Source organism: Coloeus monedula, assembly GCF_965178545.1.
Source record: "Coloeus monedula genome assembly, chromosome: 3".
Taxonomy (NCBI): Eukaryota; Metazoa; Chordata; class Aves; order Passeriformes; family Corvidae; genus Coloeus; species Coloeus monedula.
This window is the reverse complement of record NC_138783.1, coordinates 8,361,628-8,377,399: the sequence shown is the minus strand read 5'-3', so window position 1 is coordinate 8,377,399 and position 15,772 is coordinate 8,361,628.

Here is a 15,772-nt window from a genome sequence, read left to right as displayed (position 1 = left end):
AGTGGCAAGCACACACTGCATTGCATGACAAACAAAATTTGTCTTTTTTGAAGCACACAGCCACGCTCAAATGTAATGAAACATCCAGGGCCAGATCTACTGAGATCAAAAGAGTGTGATACTTGCTATTAGACTAATTTATACAAGCCTCACACTGACCTTCAGAGGAACCTCTGTCTCAGAGGTAGCACAGCACACTCTGTGTTTCCTTGTCAAATACTTTTAGTTAATGATGGTGATTTGAAAATATCTAACTCGTAGTATGGACTGAAAAATAACCTTTCTTTCAGAAGTAGCATATGAGTAATTGTACTCTGTGTGATATACCTAAGACTGTTTCTTTTGGAAGAAATTAGCTTTTCTTTAATTTTTCAGAGCTCAGCTAAGCAAACCCTCCAGCTAATATTCCTCCTCTTCCTCAAGATTTCATATCTTATGAAAAATGAAATTCTAGTACAAGACTTAATGAGTAAAAAACTAATTATACTTTTTTAGTATGAATGTTTTTAAGGTTTGTCACAATTACTGCTGACATTAGGTGAAAGAAAATTGTCTGCATGCATCGTAGCCTACCCCAGTTCATCTCATAATCACCTTCAAGCAAGTGACTGAACATTTAATCCTAATAAACTGCTAGAGAGTGAGGTGGTAGAATCTTTTGGCTTCACTGCTCACAAGTGATCTCTGGGTAGCGAGGTTATTTCCAGCTATCCTACTGTGAAATGTACTGCTATTAAATCTTGCACATGAACATCAAGGGAAAACACAAAGAGTGGCGATGATTTTTCTTTGACATTTTTAAAACTTTGGGCTAGTTAAGACTTTTCCTTTTTTCTACTTATTACTTACTGTAGCTGCAAAAATGTTCATAGTTTACAAAACAAATTAAAGCTCTTAGCTGCTTGCTTTTTCATAGTCCTGAAAGACCATCAACCACTCAGCTCGTTTCTTCTCTTGTACAACGTTAATGATCTTACTTCTTTCTCTCACAGAGCTGTCCTTTTACATTTGTGCAGATAAAGGACCCCAAAACATAGAAATGTGCTTTTTCTCTTCCTTTATTACTCGTATCTCCCTTCTACTGAGTGAAATCTAGTTCCCATCAAAAAAGTTCACATTAAAACAGCACAACCTCAGAAGGAAAACCTTTGGGGGTTGTTTTTATGTTCCAGATAAAGAGTTTTAAATGGTATGCTTTTATCCATACCACTCCAAACATCACTGAGAAAAGCTGCCAGGACTTAAGTATTTTATGATCTGTCTACTTTAAACTAGGAAGTGAAAAAACATTGAAATTTATCACTGTTTCCAAAACTTCAGTTTTAGTTATTTTATGTCTCAAGCTTTGAATGTTCTGAAGTCTGTATCAGTTTAATCACTTGTCAAAACTTCTCCCAAAAGTTTTAAAAAAGGGCAAGATACTGTAGAGTTTGGCACTTTAGAAACTGTGCAACTTAGACAATTTGACAATTTTTAGCTCAAGCTTTCTGCTGAAGACACAGATGTAACAGACACTTCAGAAGAAGATGTCTTACTGAAAAAAAGACTGATTTGCCACAAATAGTAAATTTTGCTGAACTATTTCACTTTGATTGTCTTCTTAGTTGCCACACCATAAGTCAAAAGCAACCCTGCTGAAATTCCTGTCTTTCAACGGAGAGAGGAGAATCAAGTCCAAACAGTAACTGGAGAGGTTGTAAACACAAAATCAATTGCTGAAGTAAATAATAAAATAATAAAAAAGAAAAATACACAGCACTGTCTGCAGAAAATGGAAGTTTTGCCATGGTAAAGTTTGGGCTTGGCAAAATTTGAGCAGAACCTTGTAAAAAAGTTACAATGATGTTTTCTTACTTTTCACATAATTTCTGAGTGGCTGGTTGTCCTTTATCAAAAACAAAGGTCATTACAGATACTAGGAAAAAAAAAAAAAAGCATCTTCTCACTTCAATTTTCCATCCAGAAATGTCCCTGTTTATAGTTAGTGAAATGTGGAAAGGCAGGTCTAGAGGAGAAAGAGGCACAGTGAAAGGACGGAAGTGGCATCAGCCCTAGAACAGAGGACATGCGAGTTTGGCAAAGGCATGTCATCCCTACCATCAGAGGAATCCAGGAGACCCTAAAATCTAGAGCCTGTTGCTAAAAAAAAGCAGTTTTCATTTGCAAAAAGGAAGAAGAACAACGCAACCAAACCTACAGTGCCAGTATTCAAAAGAGCAAATATGTTACTAAGGGTGAGATTTAGAAGAATATTGTCAAATTAACTTTAACGATACAAACAGAGTGATGAGTTAATTTCACAAATTGTGGTGAGTTTTTTTGTTTGGTTTGTGGTTTTTTTAAAATTTTTGTTTGTTTGTTTATTTTTTTCTTTTTTGGGGGTTCTGGTTTGGTTGGTTAGTTGGTTTCTGTGGGGTTTTTGTGGTGGTTTTTTTTTGTTGTTGTTTTGTTGTTTTTTGGGGGGTTGGGGCTTTTCTTTTTTTTTGGTTGGTTGGCTTTTGGTTTTTTGGGGAGTATCCTCTAGTAAGAAATTTACTCAGTCTTAACAGCACATGATGTTAAAACAATATTTTACAGACATCCATCTCACAAGGGCGTTGGAGAAGATCTTGGATTTTGCCTGGAAGATTCCAGGGGCGAGGAAAAGACAGAGATAAAATTTTATGATCTGTATTTTAACGAATAGAGCAAGCTTCCACTAACACTTGGGATTTACAGTCCTTAGGACATGAGCATCTTTTCCTGTGTACTTTCAAAAAGAGGATATTAGATGGATTTTGCTGTGGGTACAGTTGAAAGAGAACAACTCTGAAGGTCTGAGTCACACCATAAATGATGTAGAAGTCATTCCCAGCTGAGTAACTCTCTTCTCATGTGGGCACAAGCATTGATATACAATGCACATGAGAATGACTACTTAATTTAATACAAATATTGCATGCAGTATATTCAACCTTTTCAATTTTCTCGTTTTCAGGCTCGGCAGAATCACAGAATCATTTAGGTTGGGAAAAACCTCTAAGACCACTGAGTCCAAACTTTGAGCAATAAGTGGTTATCTAATTAGCCAGATATTCTTAAAGAAGTATTTATGCTTCATTAAAATAAAACTAAATTATAAATATACAAAGAATTCATTTTTTCCCAAAAAAACATGCACTTAAAAAGGAACATTTCCAGTTTGGACCTCTTAATGCTCAATAGATTTGAAGGTTAAGTTGTTTAATGAAAGAAGGCATTATCCTAAACCAGCAGAATAATTATTGTGTTAGGAAATCTACCGGGCAAAAAGGTTACTACTAAAAGTCAGAATTTCATGTAGATACTATGCAACAGATGGCTGAAACCCAGGCTAACTGAGATAATTAGGAAAGAAGAAGATCTCAAGATTTTGGTAAGTTGGCTCTTTTCTTCCTGTTGGATATACACCAGTTCTGATATTGTGGGAAACTGATGAGCACCTCCTACAATGAAGGTGCTCAAAAGCATCATTTTCTCTACTACTTCATGAGAGACTGAGTTTTGTCTGTCTGGAACTGGCAAGTAGATACAAATGAAGCCATCAAACCCAGCCTGTGAGCTTGACCACACTACAATCAATCTGAATGTAAAGGTGAACTGAAGTTAATATTGATAAATATGGGAGAAAAGCACTAAAAGAATAAAAAAGGAAAGGATAATCCTATTTGGTTCCTATGTTACTGGTCATATATTTTATTCTGTATGTATATTTTTACTTTAAAGATGTGGAAGGAGGAAAGAATGTAGAAAGTAGATAACAAACTGCAAACTAAAAAAGGAAATACACATGAATATAGATGAAAGATACCTGTAAAAACAAAGTGGTAGGATCTAAATCTCATTATTTTGGAAAACACTCACACGTTTCGATCCTGAATATCATCCAAGCAGTTTATTAGAATATGCATCTCCTTTCTGCATCTTGCTTTATCAAAAATGCTTTATATACTGTTTTCTGGAGCAATTCGTGGTTAGGTAAGTTTTGACTTGTTATTACTAGAAAAACAGAAAGGAGAAATAATTGATTGTCAGAGTATTCAGAAAGTAATTTCTATGCTTATTGCAATAATACAAAATGCTCAGGTTAAAAATAAAAAGATGAAAAATAGACAATTTTTAAGCTGATAAACATTCTATGTGATTCTGTAATTGTTTTTCTATCATGCAGTGTTTTGACAAATTATGATGGTTTCAGACCAGTACAGAGCAGTTAATGGAAACTTAGTTCTATCAGAAAGGCACAAGTACTCAATGTATCACTTAAAATGACAGTATTTCTTCAAGCAACTTGTAATGGAGGCTCAATTGCTAGTTTTCATACGTTCTTACTAATGAACAGATAGATGTATTCACATAATGTTTGCTCTGCTGCTGACATTTGTAATAATGCCCACTATTCTTCAAGCACAATTTTTAAAGCACCTCTTTGTATTTTGAAGCTTGCCAAGGACTGTGGTGTTTGTTTCCCCCAACCCAGAACACAAGGTTTTACTTGAAACAAGGTTTTGGTTCAAATGTTGAGATGCTCTTTTCACCACAAGTCTAATGAAGACAACTAACAAAGCAAAGCCTTGACATTTTGCAGCTAAAGCTAAAATGACCTAATGGCTTGTTGTCACTGAAAAAGTCCATTTATGTCCTGGTATTTCTGCCATTTCCATTTCACCAGAGCTGTCCCTGAATGATATGATGCAGAGAATTGGTGCAGAGTGTACTTCTCATTTCTGTCATGTAAAATTGATTTTTGGCTTGCTTACCTCCCTGACTCAGTTCATCAGGGAGTCCGAGGAGCACCAGGGGTGGTTCAAAGTGCTGAGGGCTGCAATGACACCGGTTAAAAAAAAATACAAATAAAAAATGAGATAAAGGATCAGTTTTAGAGTGGGCCAAGTAAAGCAGAATGTTCTGCCAATATTTCTTCATGAAAGATACTTGAAATCAGATTTTTTAAAAGCCAAATGTTTGTTGTAACAGCAATCAAAGAAGCAAAAGGGGTAAGAAAAGTGTAACTTGCATGGAAAAAATTTACAGGACTGGTTTCTTAAGCAACGTGGTTTCGAACTGTCACATAAAATAGCTTTTGGAGACTGAATTACAAATGTGTTACTCTCTTTCTTTCTGCCCTTCATTTCCATCTTTACTAAGTCCCACTAAGCTATGTGCAGTTTTGTCTGGGTGAGAACTGTGCAATAACAGAACCAGAAGCAACTTAAAATTGATCCATTCTATTTAAAATCGTTTACCAAGCCTGAGTTTACCTTTTGAGAGCTCCTGCTTCTGTTCCTGACACGCACCTGTTTCCTTATAATCCTAACTTCATTCACGTTGGCATGGGGAACAATTCAGTAGGGACAAACATTCATATGTGAAGCACAAAGAGAAGGAAATTTCTAGTAGTTCTAAGAATATGTTGGGAAATTAAGTTAATTCATTTTTGTATGCCAGCAGTTTTCTGTGGTCCTTATTACTTCAGAAACAATTTAAAATATATTTTGCAGGGAGGAGCCTTTTGGAATATGCTCTCTTTTAGCAGATGTATCATAAGCTTACAAAAGAATTCTGTGTAATGAGAAATTTGGTTGAAAAAAATCAAAATCTAATAAATTAACTACAATTAAGTGTGAACTCAGGAGTTTTCTGCTATTTTAATAAATCTTGCCATACTGGTGGCAAGAATTGAAAATCAGAGTCAGCAGAGTTAAACTGATGGAGCAGCTTTGACAGCAGCAGCAGGGTTAAAATAGAACCCTGTAGTCACAACACGGCTTTTACACATGGAAAAATCACAGTGGAGGAAGATTGATGGGAGGCCTGTGCAAGACTTTTATTCAAGGGACTGTTCATTTTCTGTGCAATGTAAAGTCACCCGAGGAAGAGAAAAGGTGAGGAATTTACTGAAGGAAAGGAATGAGACAAGACATGGAGAGATGTAAGGGAAGAAATTTTACTGGATCATATATGGTGTTAGAAATGAAAATGGTGGTTCATAAGTAAACCCCCATATCTCTAATGAGGGTTACTTTTTTTCTAAATTATTTTAGGCCTATAATTATATTTATATTAACTAACTGTATGGGTTTTTATGAAGCTGTTTCAACTCAGGTCCTTCCTGCTCAGTGTTTGCACGATGCATGGGCAGAACACCACTGTTACACATTTCTAGGTCTTTACATTCAGGGTCTGCAGACCTGACTCCTCTCCACCATAAGATGAGGCCAGTCCCATTGGAATCAACCAAAGAGCTGTATTGGATCAAAAGCTCCCTCTCTTTCCAGCCTGAAAGATCATTGCACAAAGGACTGTGCACCATTACCTCCCATCCTTTATCAGTTTAAGCACCCAAGTCAAATGCTTTAAGAAAGCCAAGCGCTGTTTTAGCAACAAAAAAACCAGATTTTGAAAAGTCTTTAGCTGAGCTGGGCTACACCTCAGCTTATGTTGGTTCTTGCAGCCTGTGGGATAAGCTTTGGTTTTCTCCTTACGAATCAAAGCTAAGGAGCAAGATTGTCCCAAGAGAAGTTTTCAGAAAAAAAAAAAAATCATATGGTCTTCCTGTATTCCAAATCATGTTTAGATGTTACAATGGTAAGTACTTCAGTTCTTAAAAGTACTAACCAAACATAAACTCATTTCTTCAAAAGTAGGAATTCATTGGCCATTGGGAAGTCATTGATTTATGATACTATAGAAATTTCCAGTGTAAGGTTTGATTTTGTGCTTGCCTTTAAAAGCAAACAAAAAAGCAAAAAAACCCAAAAAACCTTAAAGATTCAAGACTGTCAGAAGCCTCCTAAAATGGCTCTGTTTAATCTGTAATCAAAAATTAACTCACAACATATTTCTGTCACTTCAACCTGCACGAAAAATATCCAGCCATTCTACCTTCTCAGGAGTGTCTCATTTATTTCTCTGACTACAGATGAAAAGCTTTCTACAAAGTTTTTTCCCTTCTAAAAACATGTGTTTATGACTTCAGAATTAAATCAGATCTGAAAATCACCATGAAGGTAGAAGTGTATCTTAATAGATGGTTAAATACAGATATAATGCTCTTTTCTAGGATTTATTTTCATAGCAATTCAATACTCACATACCGTACTCAGTCTCTCTGTGTGTCTTGAGACTATATTGTTCCTACTTACATTGATTTTGAATTATTTCTTAGTCATTGTTTAGCCTGCCACTGGTAAATAAAGAGCCCAGAAATTACCATGGAAATTGTGACATCAGTTTTTGTATAAAATGTACAGGCCATCTTGTTCTCTTGCACTGCAAAGGAGGTGTTGATTTCTCTAATTCTCAGGAGGAACGAGAGCTAAGAGCTATGCAGGTGTTAAGTGGGAGTGACACAAACACTATGAGGAGCTGGGACAGTCAGCTTGTACCTCACTGCCAACTGTCTTGCTCCATTACAGCCTGGCAGCCTTTAATAAAGTCAGGTTCTTGCTGTATGGGTCTTAGCAGGTTCAAAGAAGTTGTGTAATTCTTTCTTGACAATGGCATTATAGGCACTTGTCTTTCCTCCTGCTGTGTCCCTGATGAAGTTTGATGTTGCCTCTAAACTGTGTCAAGCTATAAGATACTTCTCCCAGGGCTACAGCTACCTAATTCATCAGCCTGAGTTACATGTGTTGTGTCAGTAGAATTTAATTCCAAGTACTGCTTTTTAAGGAGAGGTTTCCTGTATAAATAGAGTGGCCATAATTTGGAAGTTTCTTCCATTAAAAAAAACCAAACCACAAACAAGAAAACCCACCCTGTCTGAAAGATATTTCCATACTTTCCAAATATTTGTTTCGAATTCTAGTGGGGAAAACTACTGAAACTCATTATTTTGCAAGGCAGGAAGAAATGTCAAGGAAACATCTTTGTACTTACAAAAAAAAGCTACACTCCTCTATTAGTAATTACAACCACCAAACAATGATTTTGATAAATAAATAATGAAAAAGTGATTACTTTAAGATTAAATTCATTTACTTGACCCAGGTTAAGCTAGTCATCTACCCTGACTTTTATGTATCCAGCTTCACAAAACCAGGATGTAATTGCTGGCATTTATTGCAAATTTCTATCAAGGGAGCTCAAAAAAAGGACATGAGATTGGCTTATGAAACTGTCATGAGCAAGCTAACATGTCACAGAAAACATGTTTTCCAGGTAAGTTGAATATATGTAAAGCCATTCTTAATTCTTCAAAGTTTAGTTTTTTTAGTTTTTTTGTATTGCCTCTGGCTGATGTGGTTTTTTACCTTGGTAAAATCCAATCCCCAAAACATCACATCTGACTTGCAAGAGCATGAAAATAACAACCTTGGCAACTAGTTTGGAGACTGAAACCCTTCACACCCTAACGCTCACTTAAGCAAGTGTTTCTTAGTTATTTGCTCTCTAGAGCAAAACTGTTGATACTCAAGCTGCCTTTCCACTTTTATCAGTACAAAACTAAAAACAATTTACTTCCAAAGGTGTGTATTTCATATAATTCCATGCCCATGTTGTACCACTTTGAAAACTTACATAAGAAAGCTGAAGTTATGGGCTACTGAAAATCCAAACCTCTTCTCTACAACAAGTTAGCAAACCATTATCAGATATCTATCAGTAAAATATCAGTCATATAAAATATGAATCATAAAATTCATGAAAGGTGCACAAACATCACAACTTGCTTTTTCTGTTCCTTTTCATGGCTCATAACAGCCCTTCAGCTCAACAAGATGCATGACTACATGCTAAGGACAATCACAGTGTGCATGGCAAGGCCAACCAGAGATTTCAGCTTGCATGGAAAGCAAAGGCATTTTTTTCCAAAATATGCACTAGCAGTATCATTACAGTCTGGACTGGAAGTTATCTTGATTCCATGTAAGAAAAAATAAAGCTTTGCGGTTTTAGGCAGACTTTGGGAAAGGAAATATATTTTAAAGAGATGTTCTGCATCTCTGTGGAAGGAGGAGTGAGAGGAGGGAAGTGAAGGAGAGCCTGTGAAGAAGGGAAGTATGGGGGGAAGCTGTTCTGTGATTTGGTTTAAGTCTCATTACTCTACTCTGATTTGGTTGGTAATTAAACTATTGCCCCCAAGTTGAGTCTGTTTTGTTGGTGACAGTAATTGCTGAGTGATCTCCCCCTGCCCTTATCCCGGCCCACCCACGAGTCTTTTGTTGCATTTTCTCTGCCCTGTCCAGCTGAGGAGAGGAGTGACAGAGCAGCTTTGGTGGCCACCATGGCATTCAGCCAGGTCAGTCCAACCCAACATTGCCTGCCCTTGATAATCTCTTTTCTTCCCCAAGAAAAACAGAGAGTTTTCTGAAGAGGGGAGAGAAAAGGATGAAAAAGGGAAGGTAAAAATCTCTTTATTTCTTTTTCATGCACACACGTTTAAAATCCATCACTTTTGAGTGTCAGAGGAGTGCTTGTCAGTAATAATCACTCTTATTTTTCTCTCCCCTCAGATGCAAAATTCTTTGGCTGTTGAGTTGTACTCTCTTTAAATCATAAGCTGGAGCAAAGTTTGTTTTAATTCTTCAGTCATAAGAACCCTGAGGCACTTCTAGGCAATATTAGTAATCATTATTGACAATTTTCCTGAATTGATCAACAAAGAAATAGTCAATCATGTTCAGATTGACAGCTCTAATATCAAACTAACTTGTTGATATTGGCAAGGAATTCTTGCAGGTTTTATTTCTGGCTGAAGATTTAGACTCAAATATCTGAACTCTATTTACATTTCATTTAATAGTAAGAAAGAAGGCTCATAAAAATAATAAGGAAAGAAATTAATGGTTGCTTTGTTTTTGAAGGGAGAAATCTTAAATCTGGAAGGACAATTATACAGCTCATAGAGCTGAATGATCACACCACACAAAATGCATTATGTATTTTGCTCTGATGCCTTTTTTCAGAGCAAAAGCTACATTTGTTTCTCTGATGCCTCATGATTTAAGAGGGATGAAATCACAGAGTATGACAGTTTGCTACACACCAGGAGAAATCTTCTTAGACAATGCAAAAACTTACCAGCTTGAAAAGAACAAAGAGATTCTGCCTGCACAGGAAACACAATAAAACATTTATATTTGTCTCAATGCAAAGTAGCTTTTTTTCACCGTACTACAATTTAAAATCCAAAGTCTTTGGTTCACTTGCTGAGAAGGTGCAAAGAGAAGGATATTATCCATAGGTTATCAAGCTGCTGCCCCTTGTCTGTGCCACGTTTACTGCCTTGTATATGCTTTTACCTTGTGGTAAATGCAAGTTCTATCATCACTACTTTGAACTGTAGTTTCATATACTTACATTGTGTTTCCAAAACCAAAAATGGCCTGTGCAACACAGGCAAATATTTATTTTCTGATGTATTCTTAGCATAAGTATGGTAACAAATAATCAACTCAAACTTTCAGATTGCAGGGAGATGAGAGCAAAGATGGTTTTCTTCCTTGTTTTGGGAAATACCCAGTAGGCTTACTGCTTCAGGGAATTTTTCACACTAGCAATCTTTATGCATCATTGAGTAGACTTCATTTTAGCACCTGTTTCAAGCCCAGGAAAAACAGCAGTAAACCAAGTGGTTTAAAATACCCATTTTTATTATTATTTCAGATTTGTCATCATTCATGCTGAAGCTCTTTTAAAATGGGAAAAAAAAGTAATTGAAATAGGTCATTTATAGTGGTTGCAGGAAAAGCTATACAGGGCTTATTGTGATTTGTTTTGGTTAGTTAGCTGATGGCAAAGTTCCTTGGGAATTAAGGAAGGAAAGAGAGAGAAAAAAACAGAAAAATGCTTGTTTTAAGACAAGGACAAAACATTTAGGTACCATTCATTTTGTATTTACAGATTATACCTTTAGTACTCGGCCAGTTATCCTGTCAGCTCGAGCTTTAGAACATAAATTTTGAGCTGAGATATTCAGAGAAGTAACTCAATATAATCAAACTGAACACACGAAATAATGAGACTAATTATTCTTCTTGTGGGCCTAATTTATCATTTGTGTCTGGTCATGTCAGGTTGCATCAGTTTGCTGGGATGCTCTGAAATGTGTGGAGTTCAGGTGACACTCACACCAAACAGGCACCCACTGAAGTGTGCTTGTCTGGAGGGGAACCACTGGTTCACCTCCAAAGAAATCAAGCAGTAGGATAAAAATCGAGGGTGATGATGATGAGTAATCAAATCTCAATCCCAAACTGGGATTAGAAGACAGGCACATCTGCTAATACAGATGTACACCTTCTTTCCAGGAGAGATAGCAGCTGAGGGATGATTTAGGAATTTTCCATCAACTCTGAAAAGCAGATTTTATACTTTCCCTTAATAATCAAATGCATTAATATGCATATTTGAAGCAATATTTTGCTTTGGTTAATAATGTACTGGTAATAATAAATGCTGCAAAGCTCAGCCTCCATAGGTTGTTAGCACATATGTCAGTTTTGTACTAAAATTGAGATTTTAATGTCATAAACAATTTAAAATCTCTTGGACACCTAGAGTAAATATACAGTGTTTGAAAGAAAGGGCCAAGGAATAAGTCTGAGGACTGAACTCATGACTATCCACCATGTTTCCTCGTTAGCTCAATTTCTCACACATTTTTGGACTCCTCTAACTAACTCTAAGACCAATTTCCTACAGACAAAACTAGCCATAAACTGTCTGCAGACAACTAGCCCATGCTAATTATTTTCCTAACCGGTAACTGGTACCCTGAGCTTCCTTTCAAAAAAAAAAATTACTTAAAACAGACCAAGCAAAAGACCATAAAACCCCAACTTTGCACATGTATGTGTTTATATAGATATGTATTTTGCAGATATATAATACAAGCATTTTCCTCTTTATGTATGCATATTTTAATTTTAAAATAAAATAACTATTGCCAGACTTACCTCTCTTTTATTTAACAATTATCAGACATGCCAGGTGTCTCACACTGTAAAGTTTCAATTGCTTTTAATGACGTTCTCTTCTTCTGGTTGTACTGAGATTAAATGAAGTTAAAATATGACACACCTTGGAAAGCAAAAGCCTCAGAGGACCTTTTTTCCATCCCACTTATTTTTTTCTTTCAAAGGGCCTTTCCTTCTCTCTCATTTGCAATAAATGCCAAGCACTAAGGCCTGTAGCGCTCATATACGTGCGCCACTTCTCCTAAGCACTTCAGGAGGGTGACATGTTCTGCATACTGTCACATCAGTTGATTCTGTTAATTTTCAGAGGGACTAACTAGACTAATGGTTAAAGGGATAAATATGAGATACATTTGAGACTGATGCCTCAATAAGCAAGCTTTAGGAAAACTGCAAAGCCATGCAATACACTAATAAGAGGCCACCTGCCTGACTCCTGTGGGCCAGCTGCACGCTCCAGTGATTTTCCAGGGTGGGTATGATGTTAACTACATGGCAGAGAGCATGCTGGGGCCATCACACAGAGAGCAGTGATCCATGTCTCTGTTGTAGCAGGAGAAACACAAAATAAGAAAAATGACATTTCAAGTCTGTGAGTGCCCATTCTCACCCTTGACACAGTGCTTGGTGCATTGTTCTAAATAGCATTTTAGAGCTAATGGAGTTCTCTGAATCCTATTTGCAAATTTACTTTAAGAAAGAAAAATTACAGGAGCCTGGTCATAGTTGGATGAGTGGGACAAACCAATACAGCATTCAGACAGCATTTTAATGCTTGAATTTTGTGCTTTTGAAGGTGTTAGGCATCTGCTGCTGCACCAGTATTTTAAAATGCAAAAGAAGGGGAAATAGTATTTTTTCTTCTGGCAAGTGGCTACTGATGTTGTTCATTTTAGTACCATTTTCTTCATTTGCATCAGTAGATAATTATTTGAGGAATCATCTTTCTTATAATTCTCCTTTGAAAGCAAAACCTAGGCATTTACTTTCCAAACAAAACATAAAATGTTGTCTCCTGTAGTTTGGCTGCAAACTCTTACAGAGGAAGCAATTTGCATTAGAAGCAGGCTATTCAAGGCAGTTCTTGGAATAAACTTTGGAAAATGACTGCTCTATACTTCAGGGGATCTGCTTCTAACAGATGGAAGGACAGTGTTTTGATGTTTCTGCTACCTCTGATGGAGGTGGTGGAAATGTCCCAGAACCAGAGGTCTCCACAATGAGAGTCCCCAGTTACAGCTGCTGGGAGAACCTCTGGAGGCCTGGAGGCTCTTCTCTCACCTCTGATCCTGGCTAATTGCTATAATCCTTTATAATCCCTCTTCACAATTTCCCCCTAACAGCAGAAGACAATAGGGAAGAATATTCCAGTAGCTAGAGTAGTTGTATTAGACCAGTAAAAAATAACTTATACAGAAGTCTGAGCAGGGTGCTTACAGAGCATCCTTAAACTCCTCTGGCAGGTGGGGCCTTTGTGCAGGTTGAAAATCTGTCCAGTACTTAGTCATCTGGTAATCAGGTCATTACTAAAATGTGAAATTCCAGCAGGAGCATTATGGAAGTACTGGGATAGATTCAGACATCTTTACAAGTTGCCTGGAGAAGAGAACAACCCCCACCTGGCTACAGACTCCTCTCAGGCAGGTGTACAAAGCAGTAAGGTGTCCTCTGAGACTCTTTTTCCACAGGCTAAACAGCCCCAGCTCCCTCAGCTGCTCCTCATGTTCCCAACAATTCACCAGCTCTGTTGCCCTCTCTGGACCTGCTCCAACACCTCAATGTCTTTCCTGGATTGAGGGGCCCAGAACTGGACATAGCACTCAAGGTGTGCCCTCCCCAGTGCCCAGCACAGGGGGACAATCACTGCCCTGGTCCTGCTGCCACACTATTGCTGATACAGGCCTGGTGCCACTGGCCTTCCTGGCTACCTGGGTGCTGCTGGCTCATGTTCAGCCACTGTCAATCAGCGCCCACATTAATCAGTAGCATGCCCTCATCCAACAGGTCATTCAACTATCTTCCCTCCTAAAAAAACCAAACCAAACCAAAAACCACAAAAAAAACCAACAACCCTGCAACATGCGCACACACTGCCCTCCTCTACCTCTTTTGGCCTGTCCTGTATGTGCAAAACCAAGTATTTTAATGAGATATGCCTAGAAGTCTTAGCCAAGTTAACACCCCTACCTGATAGGGCTTTTTCCCTACCCTTTTAGTGTAAGGAACAGTGTTTCCTCTTTGTGATTCATACAGATGAGATTGATAGATATGGAGGGGGAAAAAATGTGATATCTCTACAGACAGCAGAAACTTATGGAGATTTACTTCATGTTCACTATGACATCTGTTTGGGACATAAAAAACACTTGCAGAGTTTCAATCCAGTGTTTTTAACATGTGACAATAAATTCTTGTTTGTGTAGGTTATATTTCAAACCTTAAATATTTCAAATTCCAGCCCACTTCTTTCCAAGAGTGAGAAGTACTGAGCAAACTGCAAGAGCAGACATTCCAAAGATTTAGGGTGCTTCAAATGTGGTACATCCACTTTTACAGTAGTTTTTATAGCAATTAGCCTGACATTCAGCTGGGTTTAAAATACAGAAATTCAATTCAGGACACTCGTCAATACAAAACTGAAAGCTAAAGTGTAAGTGATGTTCTGCAAGATGATATAATGGAACCTTGCCTATCAAATCATCTGAACAGAGCAGAGCTTTCTGCTATAGCTACAGTTTCTTCAAGGCCTTTGGCATAACACCATGATTCAGAACAAAAGGTACACATATAAAATTTGGCCACAACAGTAATGTAACCACTTATCAAGTCTAAACTTTAAAAGAAAAGGGAAAAAAAGAGATATATGCTGAAGGGAGCTTCCTGCAGAGTCCAGTCTGTTCATCAAATTTAAAGCAAAATTGAGAAATGATTGAGAGCTTAGCTGGAAGTCACCATTGGAATGAGATGGTAAAGTCAAGGAGAGAGTGTGCAGGAAAAGATGTTAAGATCTTTAAAACAAGACTTAGGGTCTTCCTAAAACACTGAAATTGAAAGGTCATGGTTATGACTTGTGAATCCTCTGGGTCTATTTTTATTTCACATTTTCTGTACTATCTTCAGTATTTAATACCTGTACTGTATGATAATATTTTAAATCTCATGTTTCTTGTTTTCAATTAGTTGATTTTACTCTTTTCTTGTGGTTGATCAGAAAAGATTTTCAGTTAAAAGAAAAAGCAAAACCACAAAAAAAACCTTACCAAAGCACTTGCCATTAAAACAAGAGACTTTGGATATGAAATACCTCTAGGACAAATCCGTGCATTTAGTCTTCATTGCTCACGAGATTCAGACCCAGCAGAGGTGAAGATTTATGGGGAACAGCTGCGGTCACTTGGTCTGTTCAGCCTGGAGGAGACTGAGGGGAGACCTCATTGCAGTTACAAATTCCTCATGAGAGGAAGAGGAAGGGCAGGTACCAATCTCTTCTCTGTGGTGCCCAGTGACATGACCCAAGGGAATGGCCTGAACCTGTGTCAGGGGAGGTTTAGGCTGAATATCAGGAAAAGGTTCTTCACCCAGAAAGTGGTTGGGCACTGGAAGAGAATCCCCAGGGCAGTGGTCACAGCACCAAACCTTCTGGAGTTTAAGAAGTGTTGGAAAATGTTATAAACATATATTATAGTATTGGCTTCTCGCAAAGTATTAAAGTAGATATTATATAATGTTAGAAATGCTTTTTGCTGTGTGGATGTAGTTTTCTCTCGTTTTAGCAAGAATGTTAGCAAGTGTGAGCAAGTAAGATAACCTCCAAGGGAGCAGAGGATGAG